This window comes from Ips typographus, linkage group LG1 (genome assembly GCF_016097725.1).
Source record: "Ips typographus isolate SLU linkage group LG1, UJ_Ityp_2.0, whole genome shotgun sequence".
NCBI lineage: Eukaryota > Metazoa > Arthropoda > Insecta > Coleoptera > Curculionidae > Ips > Ips typographus.
In genome coordinates, this window is record NC_138422.1 from 25,292,524 (window position 1) to 25,312,669 (window position 20,146).

The 20,146-nt window shown below is 30.7% G+C and overlaps 1 protein-coding gene across 1 annotated transcript in view; it reads right to left on the reverse strand.

Annotated features, from left to right (window-relative positions):
* The window catches only part of LOC145740111 (GTPase-activating Rap/Ran-GAP domain-like protein 3), a 125,944-nt gene extending 106,894 nt beyond the window's left edge, over nucleotides 1-19,050 (reverse strand). The window contains exon 1 of the mRNA XM_081995474.1: nucleotides 18,570-19,050. The gene's annotated coding sequence lies outside the window, so the exon portion shown is untranslated. The remainder of the gene's footprint in view (nucleotides 1-18,569) is intronic.
* Between the last annotated feature and the right edge of the window lie 1,096 nt (nucleotides 19,051-20,146).

Genomic DNA, 20,146 nt, shown 5'->3' on the forward strand with positions numbered 1-20,146 from the left:
TTTTCAAGACTGGAGACTTGAAATGTGTTTGAAAACCATAAGAAATTACTTGAAAGGCAAAGTTTAAGCCTTCAAGTCAATTTTGAAGAGTTTGAAGCCAATTTTCAAGACTGGAGACTTGACGTTAGTCTGAAAACCACAAAAACTAACTTTAAAGGCAAATTTTAAGCCTTCTCAAGTAAATTTTCAAGACTAGACACTTGAAATTAGTTTGAAAACCACGAAAACTGACTTGAAAGGCAGATTTTAAGACTTCAAGTCAATTTTTATGGGTTTGAATTCAATTTTCAAGGCTGTAGACTTGAAATTATTCTGAACATTTAAAAACTGACTTGAAATATAGATTTCAACCCTTTAAGTCATTTTTCATGGGTTTGAAGTCAATTTTCAATACTGAAGACTAAAATTAGACTGAAAACCACGAAAACTAACTTAAATAGCAAATATTAATTTTTTAAGTACATTTTCAGAAGTTTGAAGCCAATTTTCTTGGGTTTGAATTCAATTTTCCAAAGTAGACACTTGAAATTAGTCTGAAAACTATGAAAATGGACTTGTATGGCTAATTTTAAGCTTTCAAGTCAATTTTTATGGGTTTGAATTCAATTTTCAAGACTGGAGACTTGAAATTAGTCTGAACATCATGAAAACTGACTTAAAAGATAGATTTCCACCCTTTAAATCAATTTTCATGGGTTTGAAGTAAATTTTCAAGATTGGAGACTTAAAATTAGTTTGAAAACCACGAAAACCGACTTGAAAGGCAGATTTTAAGCCTTCAAGTCAATTTTCATGGGTTTGAAGTCAATTTTTATAACTGAAGATTTAAAATTAGTCTGAAAACCACGAAAACGAACTTAAATAGCAAATTTTAATCTTTTAAGTAAATTTTCAGGAGTTTGAAGTCAATTTTCTTGGGATTGAAGTCAATTTTCTAGAGTAGACACTTGAAATTAGTCTAAAAACTATGAAAACGGACTTGGAAGCCAGATTTTAAACCTTCAAGTCTACTTTCATGGGTTTGAAGGAAATTTACCAAACGGAAAACTTGAAATTAGTCTGAAAACCTCAAAAACTGACTTGTAAGGCTAATTTTAACCTTTCAAGTCAATTTTGATGGGTTTGAATTCAATTTTTAAAACTGGAGACTTGAAATTAGTTTGAACATCATAAAAACTGACTTGAAAGATAGATTTCAACCTTTTAAGTCAATTTTCAAGACTGAAGACTTAAAATTAGTCAAAACTGAATTGAAAGACAAATTTTAAGCTTTCGAGTCAATTTTCATGATTTTCATAATTAAGATCTTGAAAAGTCGCTTAGAAATCAACATTTTATATACAGTGTGCTCAAAAAATATATAAAACATGAACATCAGTTTTTTAGTTTTTTTTTAAACTGTTTTAACCATTTTCTAAATATTTGACATTAAAGGTTGCTTTTATGTAAATTTTGTATGAAGCATTTTTTATGTTTTCCAACATATTTTTCAAATATTGGTTGTTGATACTTGCTATTGCCATAAAAGAGTCTAATAATGATCAAACCAAAAATTATGGTCTTAATTTTTCTTTATCTCAATCTTTTTAAAATATATTCTAAAACATCGGAGAAAGATAAGAAATTCTCCTGAGGTTAATCGGATTGATTACCCAGAAACCAGGCAATGTTTCCTGAAGATGAATCCGAAGTTTGTTATAAATCAGTTACTCTCGAAAGCCTTGTTCGAAACGCCACTTCTAAATGGGAAATCCCATGTTTTATTAAGAAAATGTATGGTAAGCAGAAACATAAGAGCATTAAGGGTCTTTGGCAAGCTGGTTTCGAATTGAAATTGGGGACGTTATTTTAATATTACATGTAAAAACATTATTACAGTAAAGCCTCCTTGCTCTTGCTTTAATAGAATTTTTGTTAATTTAAGATGTGATTTGAGTAAGTAACTTATTCTCGATTGAATTAATAATGTATTATCAATGTGGTCTTCATTTTTTCAATTAGTAACTAACTCTTGAGTATTTGTTTCTGTCTTTATTCGAAACATTTCCTAGTAATGATTTAGTTTTTTTAGTAGCCACAAATTATTGCATATTTTACCAAAATCTCTAATCTGAAAATGACAAAAATATCAATCAACAAATCGTATACAATTTTAAAAATATTCGAATTGTAATATGTAAATCATCCAAATGACTCAATATGCAGTAATTTTAAACTCTTAATACGTTATTGAAATAGATTTTAGTTAATAATAGAATAATAAGCGTAACCTCTGTTACATGTTGTATAAATGAACGGTGTTGCATTGTGAGTAGATTTGAAATAGATTAATTAATAATAGAACTGTTTATGTAAGTAGTCGATTATATGTATACAAAACTAATTTAACATTAAACTGGATTTTTAGATTGACGTGACACAATCAAATTTTGCGTCTAATTAAATAAACCTTCGACTAGAATGCTTACTGATATTTTTTCAACAGGGTTTAAGCTTTAAATCAATCAAGTTTAATTACTTAACTAACGTAGTTTTAATTAGTTAAAAGCAAATAAAATTATCTTAATTGAAAAGCAACTCTACCCGGTCTCCTTATTCAATTGTTGCAGCTCTTTAGGTTTGCTGCAATCTAAACCAAAATCGGTTTTCACTGTACGAAAAAGTTTTCCAAGCCTTGGAACACTATCCCGAAACCAATTTTCTGGACAATTGTCCGTGCATGCAGGAAGAACGACTGAAACAGGGATGATGGTTTTAAGCTTAACAATTTGTCACAGAGTTGAGTGCTCGAGGTGGTTTTAAAATGGTTTCACCCCGGTCCATTGTGTTGTGTGGATCGATGCAGTTTTAGAAACTTATATACTGTTTTATTGTTGTCAAGATTTACAGCCAAGAAAAGTGATAAATTACTTAATATCCTTTTGCATGGTGCACTGCAAAACATTAATCATATTGTGGATATTTCCAGAAACATCAGCCCTCCTAACTTTGTGTCATACAATACCACACATTTTCAAGTCAGTAATATCAGATCATATCAGCAATCATTTTCAGAAATTTTGCTTTAGCATCTTTGAAAAAAACTGCTATAAAACAGCTTTTTCCAGTAGGTTAATTTGGATTGGCTCAAAAGTTTTCCCATTACATTGAAGGAATTTCAGATTTTGAAGAGCGACAGGAACAATAGAGTGGAAAGGTTCATGCAAAGCACGTTAAAACGCATTGTTGCTAAATTGCCTACCTTTATACTTAATGTTTCAAGGGGGGAAAATGGCTAAAATATGTTTTCTATGGAAGGGCACCGCTTTTGAGTTCATTACAGAAGATTGCGGGATTAAATTACTAGAGAAATTCTTGGGAAGAAGAATGGAGGAATCTCTAGATAAATAAGTAAATCGATCACTCAATTTCCTAGTAACTCGTTTTGTCTTTTATTTGTTAACACTTTATTAGAAGGAGTATTTTCTTTACGCTTTCTTACACTGCAAAAGTAGAAACTTGAATGAAACACACAATTATTAAAAATTTGGTTAAATGCTAAAAGTAAACTGAATGTTGTCACAATTGGTGCAATTTTCTGTTGAAACTTTCACCCTGTATGTCTGAGGAATGACAGGATGTCCCATTTAAATTAATGCACTTTTTGGTCTTTCAAAGAATTCATTTTTGTTTGTTTATATTCATGCAAAAGACATACAGTTAAAAACAATTGTAGGGTATAACTCTGCTTTTGAAAGCTGCAAAACTGCCACTTTTTCGTACTTAAAATATAGGACACACTACAACTGACGAAAATTCAAAATTTTGCCACTTAAATCCAAACAGTGTAACAAATTTTTAAGGTAATAATATGATTGAATTTTAAAAACAGGCTTTGACCAGAAATTACAAAAAGTGCTTCTGAACATTATACGAAAGATGGCTTTTTTATGTAAAAAAATTATGGCTCCTTTGGGTCATTTTATAACTTTCTTTCACCCTATAACGAGTCCTCTACAAAATTGAGAATATTTCAACGTATCCAATTGCCAGAATTCGCAGAGACATCAAATTATACTCGTGGGAATTAGGGGCTATTATAGAAGTAATATAAAAAGTTGGAAAATAGTTATTTTGGAAGAAGTGAAGAGTTTTTCGATAAATTGCGAAATTATATTGGAAATTTGTTTGAAGTCTTTAGTGTACAACGTACCTTTAGTTACCATTTTATACAAATTTTGTCGTTTACGAGTTATTAGAAAGACTGCTTTAACAGAAACCAACTTTCTATTAATAAGGTTTTCACCAATAGCCCTTCTGATAGGTGAAAGGTCTTAACAGCAAACCGACAAACACAATTTCCACACAGATAAAGGGCATCGTAGACAGAATTTGCGGCTGCCAGTAATCTATAAACGTCCAGTAGGACACTTGAAGGAAAACAGACAACGCAAACTAGTTTCCTCAACTGAATTGTCTTAGAGAGAAACCTTGTTAAGCTCTTGACCATTTAACCTAGTTCCTATAGTAAAAAGCCCTCCATAATCCTTAAGGCTACGCGAATTATGTCTCTGAAAGGTTTTCATGAGCAACAGGGATCTCTAATTTTATGAAGAGTCGCTCAATGTCGTTTTAATAATAAATCAACATTGTCGAGCCCTGGAGTTGTTTGTGTTTGTTTTACTAGGTCAAAACTCGCAAGAAAATACGGGAGACGTTGTCAGCTAGACGAATTGAAGTCGAAAAAGTTCGGTAAACGTTTAAAATAACTTCTGTAAAGTTGACGTTGTCTGGAACAATAATGCCAGACGACTAAAAACGTTCGAAGAAAAATACAGAAAAGTTCTGGTAGAACGTTTTAAATTAAGTTACACATATTGGTACTTGAGTACACTTGATGAGATAGTGGATGTTACATCTAAAATAAGGTTATTTTTTCCATTATTGATAGATCCACTTTCTAGAAAAATGTAAATGTGAAAATGTTCAGACAAAACTCGTTTCGCACGTAACACAGTAATTTGTTATTCATATTATGATTTTCTACCTGTTTTAGAGCATGAAACTAGTTCGTTTACACGATGTTCGAGTTTCTACTCTACTTAATATGAAATAAGTCTGATTGTAGTAATTCTTTCCATTTGGGAAAGTGTAGATTTTTTAGGGTAAATCAAAAATTTTCAAATACTGGAGACTTGAAATGAGTCTGAAAACCATAAAAAGTTACTTGAAAGGCAAACTTTAAGCCTCCGGGTCAAGTTTTAAGAGTTTGAAGCCAATTTTCAAAAATAGACACTTGAAATTAGTCTGAAAACTATGAAAACGGACTTAGAAGGCAGATTTTAAGCCTTCAAGTCAATTTTCATGGGTTTGAATTCAATTTTCAAGACTGGAGAGTTAGGAATTATCTGGCAATGTCAGAGTCTATCTGGCATTGTCAGAAACTATCTGGCAATATCAGAAGCTATCTGGAATTGTTTGAAACAATCTGAATATGTCAGAGGGGGTTTAATTTTTCATGGGTTTGAAGTCAGCTTTCAAGACTGGAGACTTGAAATGTGTTTGAAAACCATAAGAAATTACTTGAAAGGCAAAGTTTAAGCCTTCAAGTCAATTTTGAAGAGTTTGAAGCCAATTTTCAAGACTGGAGACTTGACGTTAGTCTGAAAACCACGAAAACTGACTTTAAAGGCGAATTTTAAGCCTTCTCAAGTCAATTTTCAAGACTAGACACTTGAAATTAGTTTGAAAACCACGAAAACTGACTTGAAAGGCAGATTTTAAGCCTTCAAGTCAATTTTTATCGGTTTGAATTCAATTTTCAAGACTGTAGACTTGAAATCAGTCTGAACATCATGAAAACTGACTTGAAAGGTAGATTTCAACCTTTTAAGTCAATTTTCATGGGTTTGAAGTCAATTTTCAAGATTGGAGACTTAAAATTTGTCTGAAAACCACGAAAACTGACTTGAAAGGCAAATTTTAAGCCTTCAAGTCTATTTTGATGGGTTTGAAGTGAATTTTTATAACTGAAGATTTAAAATTATTCTGAAAACCACGAAAACTAACTTAAATAGCAAATTTTCATCTTTTAAGTAAATTTTCACGAGTTTGAAGTCAATTTTCTTGGATTTGAAGTCAATTTTCCAAAGTAGACACTTGAAATTAGTCTAAAAACTATGAAAAATACAGAAAAGTTCTGGTAGAACGTTTTAAATTAAGTTACACATATTGGTACTTGAGTACACTTGATGAGATAGTGCATGTTACATCTAAAATAAGGTTATTTTTTTTATTTTATTATTGATAGATCCACTTTCTAGAAAAATGTAAATGTGAAAATGTTCAGACAAAACTCGTTTCGCACGTAACACAGTAATTTGTTATTCATATTATGATTTTCTACCTGTTTTAGAGCATGAAACTTTGTTCGTTTACACGATGTTCGAGTTTCTACTCTACTTAAAATATGAAATAAGTCATTAATATGAAAGTGTACATTTTTTAGGGTAAATCATGGTATACATTCAAAGAGAATACATTTCTACTTGCATCTATTACTCACAGTTTAAATGCCTAATCACTTTACCAATAATGTATAATACAATACTTTTGTCAATATACAAACATCGAAGCTTGTATCAGTACAATCTAGTTTGTTTGACCTGTTTAATACTTTTTCCAAGAAATTTAGCATAATATTTAACCATCCACAATAACATAATATTACAATAATTTGGTTATTATAACGAAATAGACAATGTTTTATTACTATCGAGAGAATGTATGTGTACTTAATCCCCAAAACTACAATATGTATAATTGTTATTTATGGAGTGTACTACACTATTTTACTTATGACCAAATATTTTGAATAAACCACATATACCGATTTGAATGTAATGCAATCAGGAACTTCGTAAAGTTTGATTATTCAGTTTAGTGTAATGGTTTTCAAAGTGGGGTTTTCTGGTATATTATGACTATACGAACTTAATTGAAGTAGTAAAAACCAGACCAGTTTGCTTTTTTTTCTAGAAGTTTGGTGGAAGTAAGACTTTGGATACTCCGGTGGTGATATGGGTAAAGAAATGGATTGGCTGGGGTGGTGAGCAAAATGACAGGTTTAAGTAGGAGTAAGAGAAGAATAGACAATGAGGAATGGAAAAACATGCAATGGTATGTGAGGAGTGAAAGCAAATGATAAATGGGTGAAAAGACGTTTGGGGGCGAAAGAGAGAAAATTTATGTTGGCTGCAGTTTGATGCTATTGAATCTGAGTCACATGGACCTTCAGAATTTTAAACGGTACGTTTCCTTGATATTTGATGGTAGATTTAGGAAAGAGAGAGCGAATTGCTAAGAAAGGAGATAAAATGATAGGATTGTCCAGAAAGGAAGTTGTGAGATGATGAGAAAGGTTTGAGTGGATACAAGTTTGGTAGAATGGAATATTGGAGTTAAATGGAAGGAGATGTGGGAGTGTGTGATAATGTAATAAAAGATAGTTGTAGTGCTGAGATATTAATGATATACAGAAAATAGAGAATAGAAATTGGGTTACGGGCTGATGAATTGGTTGGTTGGCGAAATGGGAGTTTGGGGAAATTGTCTCACCATTTCTCTCCATTCTTACGCTTCTTCGTTGATACCCAATCTACTATTAAAACCTTTAATTAATAGATTTGTAAACTTTACTCAAATTTTAATTCAATATACTAAACACCAGAAAAAAAATTTATATAATTTTCAAGAGGCTCATATGTAACACAACGGAAGCCAAAACCACCCAAGTTGTGCTCGCTCTAAAAGGCAGGAAGTTAAGCGTAAATAATGTAGAGAGAGTGGTGGCCCTTTTGAAAACTTAATTGTTTATTCTGAAAACTGCTTTTCAGTGTTCTAGGTTGGTAAGTTTACAACAGCAATACGTTGAGTAGTCCAACTTAAAAGACTCGGAAAGGAGTTGTTTTTATTATAAATGTATTCAGTAAACGGAATAAATATCAGGAAATAACAAGAACCCCGTTTGTCTCGCAAAGGAAGGGGAGGAAGTCGCCATGTTGGTTAACCTTTTTTGTGTGTGCGGTCGACGTAACCTAAAAACTCGAAAACAAAGTACACATACATAGGCAGCTCGTGATTTGTATCCGTGTTTTATAGCAAATCAATTTACACAATTATTATAATGAAAAATATTTTGGTTTGACAAAATTCACACACAATGGAATAGTTTACTAAAAGGCACAGGACAGAAATGACTCAAAAATTCACAAGTTGTTTGTGCTCAAGACGTTTTAATGAAAATGGTTTTGATTGGCTTTTACAACTAATTTTTAGAACACATCCCTCTGTTAGTATCGTAAACCGAGTAAAAGGTGTGAAGAAGAGGTACTTCCTGGCCCAACTCACCAACAAAATTGAAACAAAAATCATACTCAACAACCTTTTCACGTAAGTACAACAAAAAACATTATTATTTTGACCCCACAGCCATTGATCTTTGATTGTGCCAATCGAACAACTTACGACCGCCATATGCAACAACCACTTTTTTCCCATGTTTTGGTTGTTCTCTCTACTCATTGGTTTTTATTCAGTTAATACCGATATTATTAGGTTGACCAATTTGTTCTAACAAACTTTTTTTAATTTACGCAAAGCTTTTATGACAAATGGGGTATAATGTTGATGGAACAAATTTTAAACTTAATTATTCAACTTGTTTTTTTAACGCTTTAACGTTCATTAAATTTAATTTTCTCTTCGAGGCAAACCTAATTAAGCACTGAAGACTGAAACCGTGACATAATGGAGTGATAGCTTGTGTTTAGTAGTCGGTTTTAATTAATGCTGTTAAACTTTTCACTTTTTCTGACGTTTCGTTAAGGTTTAATGCAGAATTAACATGTAGGAGTGCACTAAACGCAGTAACTAACTGACAATTTGATTTGCCAATTTGTGATTTTTTTTTCGGCTCATTAGAAAAGTGTTGAAAAAGCACATTTAAAACTCCATATCCAGAACAATTTTTTTATATCATTGTCGTTTGCAATATACATACACATAGAGAACAATTTAGAAGATCTACTACAACAGGTTTTCCCCATCACTTTGACTGTTTTCAAAAAAATGCAAATTTTTACTAAAAGTGAGTAAATTCAATTTGTCCTGCAAAAAACAAGAAGAAATCCGTACATAGTCCTAACAGACGTGCTCTGAAATGTCTAAAAGCTATCCAACAGTAAAAAATATGACTTAAATTCTATTCTAAAGTTACTGAAAATTAGTGAAACTTGCTAAATTAAAAATTTACTTAAAACAACTACACCCAGTTGTGGTTGGTAAGTTAAATCAGTTAATACAATTGAAATGATCATTTTTTTAAATTATATTTGTAATTGATTATAAGTTGAATCGTTAAATTTAAATCGTAAACCCTGACATTGATTAAATTTTTCCCTCAGAGGTAAACCTGATTAAACACTGAAAACTGAAAACAGGACATTATAAATGATAAATCTGATACGTTGGGCCGTTAGTTTTAATTTTCGCTGTAAAATTGCATGCACACTCGTTACATCCCGATAAGGCTTAATACCCAATTAGCACGCGCACGTCAAATAAAGCCGAATAACACCAATTTGCTGATGATCTATGCTTCTACGCTCTTTTATATCAATAAAACTGTTTTTGGTTTAGTGGACACAACGAAATTGACGAAAAAGATGTTTTTTCTAGTGCATGTGATTGTTAATTGTTCATATTTACTAGTCTAGTTAAATTAAAAAAAATCTTTAGAAACAGTATGAAATAACATTATTATTGAGGGACTTGTTCTTTTTCCTGGAAGTATTTAAGCATGTCTTTGTGTCCCTTAGTATGATTTGAAATTTTGAAATTTTTTTTAACAAAGAATTTTCATATTTTCATTTTTTGAGTTCCATAGTACTGATCTTGGAATAGGTTGTAGCTTTGGTCAAAAACTGCCTCTATTGTATAACCTTCTAGTAAGAACTTACAAATTTCAAAATTCACTCCCCTCATCGATCTATGTATTAATGTAATGAGTGGAAGTTTTAGCGTTCATTCTGAAAATGCTTCCGCCAGCTTAATTCATACATACACCTAACGTTCTAATTTGAGAAACTTTGTTCAATTCAAACTCCAGAACTGGGTTAATCATGATCCAAAAACTTCTCTTACAGCCTGCGTTATCCGTCGGTTTAAATTAAAAATAAATGCGTTTAGTCAAAAATTATGTATTTTAATGGTTGGTATATAATTTTTTTTAATATTTATGGTCTGGCACCACGTTAAAATTTATGTTTTGTTTAAAATTGTTTAAAAAAGAATTAGAAATTAGAAAATAATGAAAAATTTCAAAAATGAATGAAAATCTCACTTTTTAGAATAATAATTTTTCTTCAAAAAATCACGAAATTTATTCTAATTAACTATTCCAAACGATTATGATCCAAAAACAGAGTTAATTTAGTTTGGTGAAAACTCTAGTATTATGGAAGACGACGATGAAAATAGGGGTTAGTTAATTAACTAAATTTAACATTCAAATTTAGGAGTATATTTGTATTATATGATTAAAAGAAACTAAAATTATACATTTGGAAATCGAATGTTTGAAAAAACTTTAATTAACACGTGGAAGTCCAGTGAAGTTGAATCTCGTTAATTATCTGTTGACCTACTAATCTGTGCATTTATGTCTTTTTGCAAATGATTCATAAGTTGGAAATAAACTCTTGAAATACGAAATTTAAAATAGACCAGCAAATTAGTGCTTTTTCTATTTTAGACGTTTAAGCACAAAATTCTTTGGACAATTTAACGTTAAAAAAAAAACAGAAATTGAAATTAGCTCAAACACTGGGTTACAAAATGTTTAGAAGAAAAAGGGTTCAGTGTATTTTAATGAAAAATGAAATATAATGTTCCTACTAGTAAATATCAGTTCTTGAAGTAACTTATTAAAGTTACTGTTAATCTGTTGGGTAAATATTTAACTATATTTGTTCCTTAATAACTCTTTATAAACCTGTAAGGATTGCAGTAAAAACTCAGCTTAAAATAACTGTTATAGAAGAGTCACTAGAGACAAGTTTCACGTAATGAGTTAGTTTCACCGTCCAATCAGTAAATTCATCCGTCAGCTTGCATGTTATGTACTAATTTCCAAACCTCTGCTTAATTTAATGTCTAGAACAGAGATAAATCAAATAAGCTATTTGTGGTATTTTTTAGTACAAAATGTTTCTTGTTGAAACTAAATATACTGGCAAAAAATTTGTGTATTACTCTATAATACAAAATTGTTGGTAGAAGAAATCATGTTTCTGATAAAATTTATTAAAATAATCAGTTGTTTTTGTTTGCTATAAAAGTTTTACTAGCAGAAGTAGCCTATTTACACTGGTTATTATTAATAAAATACAAAGTGACTCATAACAATTGTGTGTCTCAAAGCAAAAGTTAATGTTAAGCTAAAAAAATTAAATTGCAAGCAAACTCGAGCTTTCCGATTCTAATTTAGTCGTGTCACTATAATTGGAGTTTCCCGGTTTTTCGCAAATATCTCCCTTCAACCCCCCTGTAGAGCAAAAATGTTTATTAACCTTCTTATAGACAATCAAATTTCCTGCATTTAGCTTTTTTTAATATTTTTCTAGCATTACCAACAACGAAGACACAGACAGCTAAATTTAAAGAATAATTATGTTAACTAGAGCGATAAGGGTCCCGAGTTATCAAACTTAACAGTTACAGTTTTGTTGCGAATATCTCTTTTAAAAGTTTTCTAGGCGAAAAATGCGTACGATCATTCTTGGACACGGTGAAATCGCCTACGTTTTGTTTTTTTGAAATATCTTTTAGTTTAGCAGAAAACAAAGATACAGAGAATTAAAGTTGTATCGATAAGGGTTGCAAAATCAAGAAAATTGGTTTATAAACAAAAAAATTTGCAAAATTATGAAAATTGATCAAAATCATGAAAATTGGTTTATAAACTAAAAAATGAGCAAAATCATGAAAATTGATCAAAATCATGAAAATTGGTTTAAAAACTAAAAAATGAGCAAAATCATGAAAACTGATCAAAACATGAAAATTGGGTTAAAAACTAAAAAATGAGCAAAATTATGAAAATTGATCAAAACCATGAAAATTGGTTCAAAACTAAAAAATGAGCAAAATCATGAAAATTGATCAAAATCATGAAAATTCAATTTTTGTCAAAAGTGTACTTTTTGAAATTCAATATCTCGGTAACATGAGGAGCTACAGAGGCCATTTTTAATCCATTTTGTAGTATTTTTTATGCTTTTTCGAATGGCGAACGAATTTAATGCGAATTTAAATAAAAGAGGTACGATTTTTCAAAAAGTGCAAAAATGCCGTTTTTGCTAAAAGTGCAATTTTGGCAATTTTTTATTTTGTTCCAGGAGGGTTCTAATGCACAGAAAAAAACATATTTTTACCAAAGGACCTTAAATTAAGTAAAATAAGTACAAAAAAATCACTTTAAAATTTTTCATTTTTCACAAAAATTTAAAGGAGGGTATTAGGGGTCTTTTTTTACCACTTTTTGAAATTCAATATCTCGGTAACATGAAGAGCTAGAGAAGTCAGTTTTCTCTCATTTTGTAGTATTTTTTATCCTCTTTCTAATGGCGTTTTAGTGAAAATTATAAGAGTTTAAATAAAAAAGTTACTAAGTAAGGGAGTAAATTAGGGTGAAAACAGCGGGTGTCTAAAAATGTACGATTTTATGGTGAAGCAACTTTGACGCCCTCTGGCGGACAAACGGTATGACCAATCAACTCATGTGGGGATATTTTCGGAAAGCTTGTAATCTGCACTATCTTTTGTTTTCAATGACATTTTGACGTATCTTGTCAAGTAAGGGAGTAAATTAGGGTGAAAGCAGCGGGTGTCTAAAAACTAGTGATTTTATGGTGAAGCAACTTTGACGCCCTCTAGCGGACAAACGGTATGACCAATTAACTCATGTGGGGATATTTTCGGAAAGCTTGTAATCTGCACTATCTTTTGTTTTCTATGACATTTTGACGTATCTTGTCAAGTAAGGGAGTAAATTAGGGTGAAAGCGGGTGTCTAAAAATTAGTGATTGAAACTTTATAACTGCAGCTTTGCGGTTTTTGGCAAATATCTCCTTTAAATGTCGTTTTAGACCAAACATTCTTATTTGCACTTTTATAGAAGGTTAAATTTTAATACAAGAAAGCATATATAACAAGAAGCTTATTTTATATTTTTTATTTTGGTTCATTGGAACATAACAGAACTATTATTAATTTTTTGCATTGCAAAAAACTGTTTGTTACATAACAAACTAATTGCATAAATAGTAATTGTTAGAAAATCAACTCCTTTTACATTCAATTAATTTTCATAACTATTGCAACTTTATAGTGGAACTACGAAAATTAGATTTCGCAAAAACTACATCCCAGCTTAACTTAGCCAAGACAAATATTCTGCTTGGTTTACCAAGCACAAACACAAACAGTATTTTGGAAAGTTACTCACTTGAAAATTGCATTATATTAGCTACTCAAAATAACTACTTTTCTAGATATAAATATGGTAATTTTATGGTGACAGTGGGCTGCATAGTTGGATTTGAAACATCTTTTTGTTTGTACCGCCGGTAGTATTTATGTATTTTTTTAAACTTATCTAGTAACTTAGTTAGTTTGTCAATACTTTTAGGGGATTACTTTACCAAAAAAAATGTTTTGATACATTTAACATGAATATTAAATTTAATAAACTAAAACAAACTACAAATTTTTTAACCCAAAGTTGACATATTTTACTTCGCTCAATTTCTCCTACAAAAGTTCTTTTATTTGTTCTATAAAATGCGCGAGTTTTCAGTTTTCTCGAAGTAATTTTACGACAACATAAAAGTTTCCTTTGTTTAATTTATCTTGAAACGTGCGGTATTATCTATTTTAGTTTTAAATGGAAAGAAAATAATGTTCTAGAAAAAGTTTTAACTTTATCAAAACTGTAGGATAAGCCGTATTAGACAGTTGCAACTTAAACTGAGACATTATGAATAATAGATCTGGTGGATTCATAATCTTTGGGCATTAGATTTAATGTGGATTCCAAAGTTACAAGCACCGCACACATTTTCGATAAGGCTTAATAACCACTTAGCAAACTCCTATTCGCTCAATTAACGTACCACTTGTACAGATTGCTAGAGTATCAGTTATACAAATTATTAAGTTGTAATTAACATGAAAGTAGTATTGTCTGTTGCGTAGTATACAATTTTGATGTAACATGAAGCCCCGACAATTACATTGTAAACGATTTATTGGATTATACAGGCAACACCCCACAAAACTGCATATATTATGAAACACAGTTTCCCAATCGATTTGTCCATTATGTGTGGTTATGTACTAAATGGCTGAAATGGATTTCCGATGTTATTCAATGACAAAGTTATCATGAACACAGTTTATGCTATTTACCAACATCAGAATTTTTAGAAAACAGTAAAATAGTGTTTAAAAAAATTATCTAAAAACATTACACACAAGAACATATCAACTAAAATTTTTGACTGGAAGAAACGACTATTATCCATACATTATCACAATTTGAAATAACGTCACTGCTTCTTGTTTAATATTTTGTCAATAATTATTTCTTTTTTTATTCTCACATCACAAGATTCTAATTACATTTCAAAATTATCCTTTTACTGAGTGTGATCGTAAAACGAGGCAGTTAATTGAGTTTTAAGCGAAACCAGGAATGAAAAATGACGAGATAAAGTAAATTAACGAATAAATTAGAAACCTTTGAAAGCAAATCTGTCAAATGTCTAAAAATTTCTTTTTATAAACTTCTCCTAATTAATATTTGAAAGTAGTTGACTGAATTTTAATTGGGTTTTTTAATATTAAAACTTCAGAAGATGTAAAGAGTAATATTTTACCTTGTAACACTTTTTTTTCCAGTAATCCTTCAGACGAAACGAAACTTTTTCAAAAGAAATTTAACGAAAGGGATTCTATCAACTAATCACCAAGTATGTAGTTTTTCCTTTTCTTCACTGTATCAAATCAAAACTTTTTCAATTTAATGGTAAACATTAAAAGCAAAAGTCTGGTTTGGAGATGGGTTCATGTCGAGGTTCATGTTTATCTTTGTATTCTTCATCTCTCATTAAGCTTTTTGTCAGGCAAAACCTTTGTCAAACTAATTTAAGAAACGAATCCTTTCTTATACAAGAGTTATTTGAATAACTATTTCTTAAATTATAATATGGATTGCAAAAAACGAAAACCGATTTTTCAAAGTAACTCCATTTTGACTGAAAAATAGGGTTATATTATCACTTTTAATGTAATTTAGTTAAGATGTTATGTGACATTTCATTATTTAAATGGCTCATTGCATTTTCGTATGCCTGTTCTCTGATAATTTACAGTAAATTTGTCTTTTCTACTTAAATTAACTTAACAACGTTCTATTATAAACCACCCTGTATTTATATTGCAGTGTGAGAGCCCCGTATATAGCTTGAGTGCAAAAGATGTACAAACATTTTTATTTTTAACCATTTTTCATTAGTATACGTAAGCCTCTGCTCGTTTAAAATTCTTTTAAGAGCTTTTCCCATCAAAGCGGTTTAAAAAAAAAGAATTACAGTAACAAGCCCTAGGGAATCGAATATGACTTTTCAAAACTACAGCAAACTGTAATAACTGACCTCGCATTTATTCAATTTTTGTTGGTATAAATAAAACTTATGAAATATATTTTACTGAATTAATTAGGCAACTAACGGCTCAGTTTACTACACTAATGAACCTTATATCTAGCAGCGTTTGATGTTTGTTACACAAACCATGTGCAACACACAGTAACATTCATCATTAAGCAGCCCGGACAAGAGATAATATAGTTTCCGTTTAATGTCAGCTCTAAAGATATTTGAACGACCCTGACTTAATTAAATACTCACAAATCAGTAAACTGAGACTTGAGTTAAAAAAAAATAAATAAGTAACGTGGCTGGAACCCATAAAAGGTATATCAAAATGATATTTGATATGTAAATATGTATACCAGCTCATATTTTCAATCTTGTTTTGTAGATATTAAGTAAACTACTCAGTATTGAGTTTTAACTATTCTCAACTAATTTTAAATTTATCTTTGCAGTTTTTTTCAAAACTTGAAAAAACTAATAACTGTGTCAACTACAAATCCTGTGTCAACAACAAATCTTAAATGCAATACTCCCTAGGTCAATAATTCAAATGACAATCAATTCTACCCTCTGTGATTGTTCTGTGATTTGATATTCTTTCAGTTAACTGCAATTACCTACTTATTCATTCTCTAAACTGTTAAGGAAAAGTGAATGAGAAATGAGACTATACAAACAATTCGGTGTAGTAGGTTTTTCATGGTGGTATAAAGATAATATTTAATTTATAAAATTATTGGTTATTCACAAGTGGTTTACGCTTAAATGAGATAAAATGTCGACTACAATTACTTTAAGTACACAGACAAGTTGTTCGATAATGAAAACAAATCTTTAGATCAAAAGATTACTTTAATTAATTAGAAATGTCGCTGGGAAATAAATTAATGACTTTCTCCTCCAAACTCTTGTAAAGTGTAGCTTAATAATTTGACTTTTAGATGCACTCTCCAATCGTTTGTCTAAGTCACTATGCTAATTCAAGATGCACAAGCAAGCATAATATATTTTTTTTAGATTGCACATTAGCACTTTCCTATAAATGAAAAATAAATAGGAAGACGCTGAAAATATGAAAAGAAAGGTAATTTTTCAGCAAAAGTTTTAGCAGAGATAATAGAAAGAAATGTTTGAGAAATAATACTACAAAACAGCACAAAAAGTTTAATAAAGTATTTTCAACATAATTCTGTAAATTATGCTGTCCACCCTTTGGTTCAAGTTTTCATTGTTGAAACTTATACTGAAAACTGGGGTAAACAGTGGTAAATTTAAAAATTTGACAGCATTTTTAGCTGTAGCTTAAAGATAATCTGACTAACTTAGCTACAATTTGGGTAGTTTGTAGTTGTATTCCAGCTTCTTTTTCAAATAAGTAGCTGTAGCTGTTTCTGCGTTTTAGCATTGGTATTCATAAAGCTACATTTGAAGTAACTTGAATATAGAGAAGTAGCTTTAGCTACATAGATTATTTAAGTTTGAATTAGTATACTTTAACACAATAAAATAAATAAGACATAACTATTTTAAAAGATACAATTCACACAACTATTGAGTTGATTAGAAATTTGGTTATAAATACAGGGTGACCCAGTTGTTAGTGAAATCCTCTAAATAGTTATGAACCAATTTTGCAATCCCAAGTCACCCTGTATTATATTATAATTTGTAACAAGTAACTTAAAACCAACTAGTTGCTTCAGTTACTTTGTAACTTAATCATTTTTTTTTCAGAAAGTAGCTATCCAAATTGTAGCTTGAATAATAGAACATCAATGTAGCTTGTAGCTGTAACTAGCTACTATATTTCAGTAGCTTGCCCGGCTCTGTTGACCGGTCTGTTGGTAATGTGGAGGTGAAAAAATGCTTTTTACAAAATTGTAAAATTCGTCCCCCTCATCGGTCTAATAGTGGTGCATTAATTATTTATTCTCTTTTTATTCGGTATATTTGTATTGTTTTTAACGCCTGAAACCTGTCTTTTCTTCAAAGTCAAAAACGGTTCGTGATGCTTGGACTATTTTTTGTCAACAAACAAGTGTAAAACACCTCAATAATTAGTAAAAAATTAGCATTGGCACTTTACTTTCCAATCTGCTAAAAAGTAGACCAGAAATTATATTAAAAAATACAAAAATACTGACGATAGGAAATTACCGAAATAATGTAAAAAACTGTAATTCATAATTTAATAAACAACTGAAATACGATGATCAAATATGGAGGCTTAGAAAGGATGAAACCAAAGAAAAATTATCATCCTGTAGTGATGTTCCACTCTGGTACCTAGTCCAGTAAATAGATGAATGTAATAACTTGTAAGGGTGATTTACCATACTCATTTGTAAATATTATTCATGAAAATAGAGATTTTAAATATTACATTTTCGATTAAGTACGAAACACAAAGTAAAATAATTCTTGTAAAATGAAAGTAAATTTTATCTAAGGTCTGTAAACTTAGATTTACATGTTAACTAGTGTTGACCTTACAGTTGTCAGGACTTCTACTCATATTTACTGTAACTTTTTCCAAAAATCACCTTGGATTAGCAATAATGTAAGGCTCTAGTTACATGCTTGCTTACAAGGCTTCTGTAAAAAATAGGAATTATGCAATACCCAGTGTTAGTAAAAAGATACGTACTCTTTGACGTGTTTGTAGAAATCTTTGTTTTAATTTAGTAAAAAGTTTACAACCAACTAAATAATTTAAATGAAAAACTTTTTTTAATTGTATTTTTAGACTTAATTTTTGAGAATGTTAATTTCACTTTTTAAATTCTTATATAACTTAAACATTTAACTTACCTGACTTAAAAAAATTCACTGGTCAAACACTAGGACCACTCATCCACTTAAAATCGGAACCACGTCGACTTTTCCGCATCACCAGCGAGGTGATGTCACGGACAAGAGACCACGAAGCACTGGAGGACGCCGAGACGTCCGTCCTCAAAGACCTGTAGCGTCGCCGTCGGCGTCGCAACGCTACGTTCCACACGCCGTCGTTTATTTTACTTGATTGCGTTTGCCGTGCGGACTTTGAACATTTCTAGGTTAAGGCCGTTTGATTGCGATTTAGGTTAACCGCAGATGTAGGCGAACAATGTAACTTTGATAGCTAGAAGTTGTTTTATGGTTTAGTTTAGTGGAGCAGTTACGGTTTAAGATATTTAAAGTTGCAATTTGTATAAGTTATCATTCTCGTTTAGTTAAGTTGATGTTTTATACAGGGTGCTTGTTCAAAAATATGAAAAATGTTTCTATTAACTTACCCTCTAAAATATTTAAATCATGACCATGTTTTCAACATAAAAGTGGATTTTTCTAAAAAATCATTGATTTTGCAGCTTATCCAGGAACACTTTTTTGTGTAGAAAACTTTTTGTGTTGTACTTTTTCCAGAAACATAGAAGTTGGGGGAAAAAATCGCACACCCCTCCTTTAAAACCTTCACGACGAAAGGAAAAAAAGCACAAAACTTAGCTTATTATGAGTAGAAAATGCTTATAAAAGCTGTTTTCAGTACTATAAAAAGTATCGGAAATATTTGCAAAAAAGTTAATTTTTTAAAATATTTTTGTACAAACTACCATACTCTGGAGTCTTGCATTTAGTTTATGAAAAAACCCTGTATTTTAAATTAACAGTAATTGAAAACTAAAATAATTTTACTCCACAGCCCAAATAGAAATGCAACTGTTAGTGCAGATGATAATATTTTTTTATCTACTCCTAGCATGGTAATCATTCATTACATAGCTCATTTTGAGTTACGTAATGAGCGATTATTAATAATCGATTTTATCGCACTAGTGCGATAAAACAACTTTAAATGAAAATTTCTGCTGTAATTGTTTATTGAATTTAAACATAACTTTGATAAAACCATGAACAGACCTATCTTAAATAATAACTATATTTTACTTTTTATAAATATTAAAAGTGAAATGAATTCCTGAATTAGAAAGTTCTTGGATCGAATTTACACAAAAAAAAAGGCTGGATGAACTATAGGTTGCTGCCAAGGTTTCAAAGTACACGAGTAACACTTTTTCTTGAAAGGGACTCTTTATGTTCTTGGTCTCGCACCAGGTGACAAAAGGTTGATACATTTTTTCATATTTCTCCTTTGACTTGGCAGGCAACAAGCCAGATACCACGTTTGCGGCAGCTTCTTCAATATCTGACGGAAGTTCTTCAGACATGTTCATAACGAAATGCACTTTTAAAAATTTGTGACTGACACTGTTAAATTGTCGCTTAAGTGATATGTGGAAACAAATGGCCACCATAGCAACAACACCAAAACAGTACAGCGTAGATGAGAAGATTTAAGGGTAACAAATAACTACCCGTAGCAAGCATATACGAGACGTTCCTAA